A 10,960-nucleotide genomic window follows, 5' to 3' on the forward strand; every position below is an offset into this window, starting at 1 on the left:
ACGAGGGAGGAAAACACACTACCTGTAGTCCACCTGTTTTTTTCAGGTTAGTAAATAATAAGGCAACACATGTGGTCCACATGATTAAGATGCCAAATAAGGGTAAAACCCGACCAACAGTTTGTCTTGGTGGGATCTGTATTTGTCTGTTTTTTCTCTTTGAAACGTGTTATGGTTAAGAGAGCAGAGCTAGCTTAGCTCACCGCATGCTGGAGTAGCCTTTGTCTGTGGCTTCTTCTAAACTGAAGGCACTCTCTTGTAACAACAGTACACCACAGCTCCTCTATATTAGTGAGTTCACAGAGACAGTTTGATGTTCTACCACTGTAATTGTCTAAAGTTAGTGTAATAACAACTCTGGTCACTCTGAAATGTTGATGTGGAGATTTCCAATACAAGTTTGTATTTGAACCAGTACGAATGTTTGTTCTATTAAACTATGTGTGGGGAAAAAGAGTGTCATGTGTAACTTTGAGTAACAAGCAACAGATATGACTGTTTAGATTTTTTTTATATTATTTTAGTTTACTCAGATTTTAGTAATGTGACACAAGAGATTAAGAAGTTTTTGTAACCTATTGTGAACATGTGAATGTGTATAAATAAAGCTTTAGCAGATGCGGGAGAGGAAAACACACTACCTTTCATCCATCTCATCATTTACTCTTTTTTTTCAGGACCATATATAAGCTGTTTGTTGCCCTTTTACTAGGGGAGTGTTACATACACTAAGCAGAAGGAAGGCACCCGGAGACTAGATAGTGTCTGAACCCCTTTCCAGGACGAAACAACAAAGATTCATGAATACATCAGGAAGATAGTTACGACTTATTATTTGCTTAGTAACTATCTCAGACAGCCGAAGCCAGAGAAAACAGAGGAGCAAGAGCAACCATTATTGAAAACATGAAAACATGGTATTTAGCACCAACAGTTAGAAGAAGTGGCTGATATTAATCTAATATTAGAAATCTGGACCAGTGGATGGACAAAGCTGGGCTGAAAGATGGCACAGTGGCACTAATCATAGCAACACAGGAACAAACACAGGAACAAACTCTAAAAACAAGCCTGACGTACCTCACCGACAGACCACAGTACGTCAGGCTGAAGGACATCACGTCTGACACAGTGGTCAGCAGCACAGGAGCACCACAGGGAACTGTGCTGTCCCCTCTTCTCTTCACCCTGTACACCTCTGACTTCTGCTACAACTCTGAATTATGCCACATTCAGAAGTTTGCAGACGACACAGCCATCATGGGGTGTATCTGGGATGATCAGGAAGAGGAGTACAGAAGTCTGGTGAGGAACTTTGTCGCATGGAGTCACACAAACCACCTGCAACTCAACACCTCAAAGACTAAGGAACTGGTTGTGGACTTCGGGAGGTCTAAAGCAGGTCCACTGCCGGTTCAGATAGAGGGGGAGGAGGTGGAGGTGGTCAACAAGTACAAGTACCTCGGGCTGTGGGTGGACAATAAACTGGACTGGTCATGCAACACAGAGTACCTGTATAAAAAAGCCCAAAGCCGACTGTACTTCCTCAGGAGGCTGAGGTCTTTTAACATCTGCAGGAAGCTCCTGAGGATGTTTTACCAGTCAGTGGTTGCTGGAGTACTTTTCTATGCTGTGGTGTGCTGGGGGAGCAGCACAGCAAAGAAGGACTCATCCAGACTGGAGAAACTGATCAGGAGGGCTAGCTCTGTGGTCGGCATGAAGCTGGACACTCTGGTGACAGTGGCAGAGAAAAGGACATTAAAGAAACTGATGGACATTATGGACAATGCCAGGCATCCTCTGCACACGGCCATTAACAACCAGAAGAGTCTGTTCAGTGACAGGTTGCTTCTCCCAAAGACAAGAACTAACAGACTTAAAAACTCCTTTGTCCCACACGCCATCAAACTGTTTAACTCCTCTCTGGAGGGGAGAGGGAGGGGAAACAGGAAACAGGAGGACAAAGGAGGGGGGAACAACTAAGCTGTAGTGCCTCTTCACCTCACTGTGCAATACTTTTGTAAATAGTCAACGGTGCAATAGACTCAATACTTGAAATGTGCAATTCACTTGTATTTTTATTTTTATTCCTATTTATTCTATTTATCCCCTTTGTATATTTTATTTATATTGTCTCTGTATTTATATATATATGTGTGTGTGTATAACTCTGTAACTTCTGTCGGTGCTGTGCTTTTTTGGAAATCGAATTTCCCAGAGGAACCCACCCGAGGGATTAATAAAGTTCTATCTTATCTTATCTTATCTCAATAGTGTCATGGTCCATGCTGAGTGTCAAGGGTGTTGCTGTATGTTTCCATTCTGGCCCATGAGTCCAGGTTCTGCCTGTCTGGGCTAAGTTCCTGTTTCTGGGTGTATATTTGCAAACACTAGATGAAAGACCCATGGCCTCACGATACAGATTCCACAGTCAGGTAATTTTGGGGATACAGATGGTGGGCTCCACAATACTGTCTGTAATCTTTTTATTTTTACCAGTCATCATATTATTTACTTGGATTATATTCAGATTTTTTTTTTTTTTTAGTCTCTGAAGGATAAATGGGTCCAATGCAATGTGCTACAAGATAGAAGAGTAAAGATAGTAAAGATAGAAAAATGTGAATTTCACTTTTCATCTGTCTTTTGGTCACTGGACGTGTTGCTTTGGCCCTGGCAGAGGTGGACACATTGTTCACCATCTCCTTCCTTATCATTCCTGATTGCCTTATTAGGTCCTTGTCTAATCTCGTCTAACTCGAACCTGCAGAAAGTCTCACAGTCTTGTTCTCTAAAACCTAAAGAATTATGTATTATTATGGTACCTGGGATAGTGTCCAGTTCTGATCTGACCCTGATAAGGAGGGATGGATGGATAGATAATTCATAAATTAATTGCTAGTTACAGTTAAGGGACTACTCAGTGAACTGAACTCTGGGTCTTTGGCTACAGTGTTGGAAAGATGAGTGGGGCTGTTCCAATTGTCCTAACTTTGCCGAGAGCTTTTTTATAGAATAACAAACAGTTTTTCCACAACAAACTTTTCTTTTAAATGACTCCAACATCATTTTCTTTCTATCTTATGAAAATTTATACTTAAACTTATTTATTGTTCCAGTAACCCATCTGAACAGTTCATTACACACATGGATGGTGGTATTTTGATAAAGCTCTGTCTTTAATATCAAATGGTTTCCTACTGTAGCTCCACGGTCTCCTCTCAGATATGGACAGCCTTGACAGAGACAGAAAGCAGCCAGCTGCCCATCTCAATAAGTAGTTCTACAAATTGTGTGTATATAAGTCATGTCCAAATTCATGTGCTGCATCCTCCTGAGGACCCGGCCTTCACGGTCTACGTGGGCCGGATCCTCAAAAGGTCGGGTAGGCTGAAAGTAAACCCCTGTGAAATTGGACGGTGTAGCCTTTGGATTTGTGTCACTGCTGTCTCGGTGGAGTTTAATAAACTCGGCCGTCTGCTCCTTGCGGTGAACTGAAAATGATGTGCCGGGAGTTTCCTGTTCTCTGCTCCTCGAGCTCTCGGATAGCTATCGAGCTGGTGGATAACAGACATCTCCGAAAACGTCGGAGCACTTTTGCAAATATGTGATATCTTGATAAACCGAGCAGATATTTAATGTTTACACAGCTACATCCTCGCCTGCAAATATGTTAAAAGTTTATTTTTTGACCCAGAAAGAATAATAAGAGTGATATTAAAAACTTAGTAGCGGCCGCCATTGTTGGAAACTGGAATTGGAACCGCGCTATGAATTCTGGGATAGGTTGGGCAACTAATGACAGACCCGACCCATCCTTCAAATTCAGGGAAAAAGAGGACGCATTTGTCGACTGCATTCGGAGGAGTCTACGAATTTGGACAGCCTTCGTTGCGTCGCTGTGACGTAATCGGCCTACAAATGCATCCTCAGGAGGAGAACATGCGAACTCCACACAGAAAGACCCCGGCCTGATGGTGGAATTGAACTCAGGACCTTCTTGCTGTGCGGCAACAGTGCTAACCACCGTGCCGTGAAAAATGGATATGAATATGTCAAATTTACATTCATGTATTCATTGATTGACCTGTATTTTTTTTAAAGAATATCTTTGTCAGTTTACAAGAAATGTCTTATTTTATTTTTTATACTAGATATTGAAAAACATTTCTTGGTTATTTAATTGTTTATGTAGTATTGTACTTCATTATCATGGTGTAGTATGAATGACCTTTAGTAGGAAAAGCTGTAATACATATGAAAATACAATTAAAAATCCAAATTTTGTGCCTTCCAGTGGACCAGATTTATGTTTCACACCGCTGCAATTGAGGGATAAGACGACTTTTTAGTGTAAGGGAGAATCTGAAAATGAAAACCTACATGTTATCCTGCAATGCCAACTTTAATACTAATAAACTTGAAAAAATAAATCTTTATCAAAAGCAAAGCCATGAACTGAAACCTGGAATTATTGTGTTAGAAAAAAACAAAGACATCAGGAAACAACATATGGCAGTTCCAGAAATGATGCTCAGTAGTGACGTCAGCTATATCACACAGTTTTTCCTCATCTTTCTGGGTGAGTGGCTTCATCGTTCTGGAAACACATGAGTTCCTCTCTGTTAGCTGTACAGTAAATAATTGTCTCAAATTAAATATAAATAAAAGAAAATTGAGTCATCAAGTCCTGGAGCATAGCACAAAGCGAACATATCAAATGTTAAAATTCAGTAATTGTCCTTTTGAACAATATATTTTCATTTTGAACTAATGACAGTGAACATAATATTTCTGTTTTTAATGCCTGTGTGTGACAGTAATGAGACACGTTGCTGAAGTTTGTAAAATAATAGAGTCACAGTTATAGTTAAAATAATGATATCGGAAACATGACTTCAGCTGCACCACAGTTACTTAAGCATAGAAACCAGTTGGTGATCCCCTGGCAACATCATGTTGCCATGGATAAAAACATGGCAACATGAAACTTGCTGGTTGTTCTTTGGCTAATGCTGGTTAAAGTCACTTGTACTGAAGGTGTTTCACCAAAATCCTCCTTGTTTTTTCTTTGGTCACTTTTGTAGATGTTAACTTTTCTAAATCACTCATTATTTAGTCCGTGAGGTGTCACCACAAAGTTTAGACTATGATGCAAAATGGAAACTGTCAAGGTCTGATGATCTTCACCGGTCGACTTGCGTTGGTGTGGTGTTCTCACTTCCTCTCCCTCTCATTTCCCTCTGTATGTGTTGTTTATGTTTATCAAGGTCACGCGCTCTTGGGAGCGTTCCCGTGCTGGAGACGTCAGACCTGCCACTAATCTTCTTGCCTTGACTATTTAACAGAGGGCCTCAGTCAGCCCTGGAGTATTAAGTATTAAGTGGAACTTGGAACTGAGAGGAGAGAGGAGGAGAGTTATGAGAGCTGAATCATCACTGAGAAAAGGGTTTGGAAGTCACTGTGTTTTTGCACATCACTACCATGGACCATGCTAGAGCACTATATATTGTACACAGACAGTGTTGGGGAGTAACAGAGTGCATGTACCAGCATTACATATTTAAAACAAAATTTTAGTAACTGTAGTCCATTACAGTTACCGTTTAAAAAGGTGATATTCAGAATAAAGTTACTTTGTTGAAATAAATGAATTACATAGCGGTCTGTTCCTGTTTTATATGTGAGGCTATGCCCTTTCATATGGGCAGAAATCTGTGCCATCAGAAACTGAATTTGAATAAGTTCAATTTGAATTTGAATTGCTCGGATTGAATCTGAATTGTAACTTAAATAAATGCTTTTAAAAACAGAATATGAATTAGCCTAATTTGAAATTCAATTTATTGGTTTGAAAATGATCATCACTAAGCTGAAATTGAATTTTATAGTTTGAAAATGAATTCATTTGCTTTGAAACCATATTTTATCCTTTAAAAATTTAGCTCTTGAATAATTTCAGATTCACTTCTCACCATTCAGTTTCAGTTCTACAATTCAGTTTCAGTTCCAAAATTCTGTTTTTTTGGGACTTACATCCGTTTCCGGTTCAAAAGTAATCAAGCGCAGATTAATAGAACTACGTTTTACTAGCGGACCGAAAGTGTTACTGACGGGAATCTACAGCGTCTTGAGCTGAATTAAGACTTCAGAAGTCATTCGTCATGTCGAATGACCAGCGGATAAACTCTCAGGTTGTTAATAAATGTATTACATGTAAAAGAACAAGCGTCATGTTGACAAATGATAGCCGTACAGTAACTTTTATGCTTATTGTAGTTGTTAGCTAAAAATGCTAATTTAGCGTAGTTTGCCCTGGATTCAGCTTTGACAAACAAATATGATCGACTGTTTCTTGTAGAATTCCAAAGTTGTCATCTTGTACCCTCTCAGAGCCCTGAACAGACCCCTACAGTAGGGAAACATAGAATAGAATAGAATAGAATAGAATAGAATAGAATAGCCTTTATTGTCATTGTACAGAGTACAACGAAATTGGAGTGCCACTCCCTTGGTGCAAGATAAATAATAAATATAAATGTAAAATATAAAAAGTACAATAAAATAATCGCAAGTACTCAAACAATAGTAAGTACGATATATACAGGATAGCAGCATTAATATAATGACAGTATGAATAGCAGCATAATATAATGGCAGTGACGGTATGGTATAGCTAAGCAGGTTCAATTGTTTTGGTGCTTATTTACTACGGTGATAGCTCTGGGAAAGAAGCTATCCCTGAATCTGTTTGTCCTGGTTTTATGTGACCTGTACCGTCGGCCTGACGGTAATAGTTCAAACAGTTGGTTGCTGGGGTGAGAGTGGTCCTTGATGATATTGCCAGCTCTGCTGAGGTACCGAGAGTATGCAATGACCTCCAGGCTGGGCAGAGAGCAGCCAGTGATCTTCTGGGCTGTGTTGATGACCCTCTGCAGTACTTTCCTGTCCGCAGCTGAGCACCCTGCATACCATGATGTTATGCCGTACGTTAGGATGCTCTCTATGGTGGCTCTGTAAAATGTCACCAGCAGCCTCTCCTCCAGGTTGTTCCTCTTGAGCACTCTCAGAAAGTGGAGACGCTGCTGGGCCTTTTAAACCACCGCCGTGGTATTTGCAGTCCAGGAGAGGTCATCAGAGATCTGCACGCCCAGAAACCTCATGGAGTGTACCCTCTCCACACAGTTCCCGTGGATGTAGAGTGGGGCCGGGTCTGCTCTGCCCTTCCTGAAGTCCAAGATAAGTTCTTTAGTTTTCGTAGTGTTCAGGTGGAGGTTGCTAACTGAACACCACTCAGTCAGTCTGTTGACCTCATCTCTGTAGTCCGACTCATCCCCCCTTGAGATGAGTCCAACCACTGTGGTGTCATCCGCGAACTTTATGATGGTGTTTGAGAGATGGGTAGGGGAGCAGTGTGTAGAGCGTAAACAGGAGGGAACTCAAAACACATCCTTGTGGAGACCCGGTGCTGAGTGTGATGGTGCTGGACCGGTGGGGGCCGAGTCTGACAGACTGTGGTCTATTTGTCAGGAAGTCCTTGATCCAGAGGCAGATGGGGGTGGAGAGTCCCAGGTGAGACAGTTTCTGGACCAGGATCTCCGGGATGATATGATTGAATGCTGAGCTAAAGTCCAGGAAGAGCATTCTCACATAGCATTCTTGTTCCTCTCACACGCTCCTGCACACCAAATCTGGAACTACTGTCCATCATGTGTCGTCCTTTTTATCTACCTCGGGAATTTACATCGGTCATTGTAAGTGCCGTTTATATTCCACCACAAGCGGACACGGTCACCGCCTTATGCGAGCTGCATGAGGCACTCACACAGCACCAGACACAACACCGGGACGCTGCGCTTATTGTGACGGGGGACTTTAATAGCGCCAACCTCAAACGCGCAGCGCCGAACTTTTATCAACACATCACCTGCCCCACCAGGGGTGAAAGGACACTGGACCACTGCTACACTACGGTCAAGGACGGCTACAAGGCACAATCCCGACCCCCGTTTGGCAAATCTGATCACGCCGCCATCTTCCTCATGCCAAAATACAAACAAAGGCTGAAACAGGAAGTTCCGGTTCAGAGGAAGGTCGCGCGCTGGACGGATCAATCGGTGGCCGCGTTACAGGACGCACTCGATGACGCAGACTGGGGCATGTTCAGAAACAGCTCTGACGATGATGTCAACGTGTTTACGGAAGCGGTTGTGGGATTCATCGGGAAACTAGCGGATGATACCGTGGAGACAAAGACTATCACAACGTTTCCCAACCAGAAGCCGTGGGTGGATAAAACCATCCGCGACGCTCTGAGATCCCGCACCGCTGCCTACAACACGGGACTCATGACGGGGGACATGGACCCGTACAAAGCCGCGTCATATAACGTCCGGAGGGCGGTGAAAGAGGCGAAGCAGCGCTACGGGAGGAAACTAGAGTCACAACTCCAACAGAGTGACTCTAGGAGCCTGTGGCGGGGACTAAGGACAATAACGGACTATAAAGCACCAACAACCGGTATGACGAACGCGGCCGTGACTCTGGCAGACGAGCTGAACACTTTCTATGCTCGCTTCGAGGCTGCAGCTAAGGTCTCCAACAATGCTAGTTTTAGCGGCGCTAACGGCTGCAGACAGGAAGATACTGCCAGCACCGGAAACGTGCTCGTCATCTCCGAGCATGAAGTAAGGAGAGCCTTCAAGAGAGTGAACACCAGGAAAGCAGCAGGACCAGACGGCATCCCAGGTCGTATCCTAAGAGACTGCGCATACCAGCTAGCTCCTGTGTTCACTGAGATATTCAACATCTCTTTATCTCAGTCGGTGATCCCCACATGCTTCAAAGAGTCCATCATTGTTCCTGTCCCGAAGAAACCCCACCCTGCTTCTCTCAATGACTATCGCCCTGTAGCCCTCACCTCAGTAGTGATGAAGTGCTTTGAATGCCTGGTCAGAGACTTCATCATTTCTTCACTACCAGACACACTGGACCCACTACAGTTCGCTTACCGTCCAAATCGTTCCACAGACGATGCCATCTCTCATCTCCTCCACACATCACTCACTCACTTGGACACTAGAAGGGGGAATTATGTTAAAATGCTCTTCATAGACTACAGCTCTGCATTTAACACCATAATTCCCTCCACACTCACCACCAAGCTGGAGCATCTGGGACTCAGCTCATCTATGTGTCAGTGGATCTCCAACTTCCTAACTGGCAGACCACAGGCAGTAAGGATGGGCGGACATGTCTCAGCCTCCACCACTCTCAGCACTGGAGCCCCCCAGGGGTGTGTTCTGAGCCCCCTGCTGTACTCTTTGTACACATATGACTGTGTGGCCACTACCAGCTCCACAACCATCATCAAGTTTGCTGACGACACCGTCGTGGTGGGCCTGATCTCTGATAACAACGAGACGGCCTACCTGAAGGAGATTAGGAATCTGGAGAACTGGTGCCAGAGGAACAACCTCCTTCTAAACGTCAGTAAGACAAAGGAGCTGATAGTGGACTTCAGCACTAAGCAGGAGAGGAACTACCAGACCCCCGTCATCAACGAGTGCCCAGTGGAGAGAGTGGACAGCTTCAAATACCTCGGAGTTCACATCACGCAGGACCTGTCATGGTCCTGTCACATCAACACTGTGGTGAAAAAGGCCCGTCAGCGTCTCTACCACCTCAGACGCTTGAGAGACTTCCAACTGCCCTCCAAGGTGCTCAGGAACTTTTACTCCTGCACCATAGAGAGCATCCTGGCGGGAAACATCTTAACCTGGTTCGGGAACAGCACCATGCAGGACAGACGAGCTCTACAGAGGGTTGTGCCACATTTTTCTGGGGTCGTTGTCAGCAAAGTGATCTTCAATCCTCCTCCTATAGGCAGCCTTAGCTTTCCTGATGCCTCTACTCAGGTCTGCCCTGGCCGCCCTATACGCAGCCCTGTCCCCTGACTTGAAGGCAGTGTTGCGGCTTTTTAGGAGGGATTGCACTTCGCTATTCATCCAGGGTTTTTGATTTGGAAAAACCCTGACCCTTTTGTTGATGGTGACATTGTCAACACAGTTCCTGATGTATGAGAGTACAGTGTCCATGTACTCCTTGAGGTTGTGGCTGGAGAATAAATCCCATACAGTTGTTGAGAAGCAGTCCTGCAGTTGAGAGAGGGCTCCTTCAGGCCAGGTTTTTATTGTCTTTGTCTGGGGCTTTGTTTTTCTCAGCAGGGGGGTCTAGGTGGGGGTGAGGGACATGCAGAGGTGGTCAGATCCAGCCAGGTGGGGGAGGGGTGTCGCTCTGAAAGCATGCCTGATGTTTGAATAGACATGGTCCAAAGTGTGTTCTCCTCTCATAGCAAAGTACACAAACTGGACAAATTTAGGAAGCACAGTCTTTAGGCACGCTTTGTTAAAGTCGCCGGCGACAATAAAAACCCCATCAGGGTGGGCAAGCTGTTGTTTGTTTATGGTGTTGAGCAAGAGGCTGAGAGCCGTGCCAATGTTAGCATCCGGCGGTATATAAACAGCTATCACAATAACTACTGTAAACTCCCTCGGGATGTAAAAAGGTCTGCACGAGACTGCCAGAACCTCCAAATCAGGAGAACAGTGTGTGTGAATGATCCTGCTGTTACAGCACCACTCGTTATGCACGTAAACACATAGCCCCCCTCCGAAACATGCAAAACAGTGTCCAAACCTTTGTATTTTAGCTTTATTTATGTCTTACACAGCATCCCATACATGTTTATAATTGACCCCATATGTATACTTTTGAGCCTGCATGCTGTGCAATCATTCCACCTTGTAAAAAGAACAGATTACCATGAATCCACCTCCATGATGAATGTGTGCAACTTTCTCATCATCACTTAACAATTCATTTTGTACACCTGTGTATTTTTATTATTTACTTTAAATGTACAGTACTTCGTGACAGCTTTGTTTTTTTTAAGTGCTGT

At 43.7% G+C, this 10,960-nt stretch overlaps 1 protein-coding gene across 1 annotated transcript in view; it reads right to left on the reverse strand.

Moving 5' to 3' along the window:
* LOC146578426 (T-cell surface protein tactile-like) overlaps nucleotides 1-10,960 on the reverse strand; it is a 553,052-nt gene that overhangs the window by 148,910 nt on the left and 393,182 nt on the right. The gene's annotated exons all lie outside the window — the stretch shown is intronic.

This window comes from Mchenga conophoros, linkage group LG3 (assembly GCF_057382185.1).
Source record: "Mchenga conophoros isolate Kocher_MC1m ecotype Shallow Benthic linkage group LG3, M_conophoros_male_GT1.1, whole genome shotgun sequence".
NCBI classification, from domain to species: domain Eukaryota; kingdom Metazoa; phylum Chordata; class Actinopteri; order Cichliformes; family Cichlidae; genus Mchenga; species Mchenga conophoros.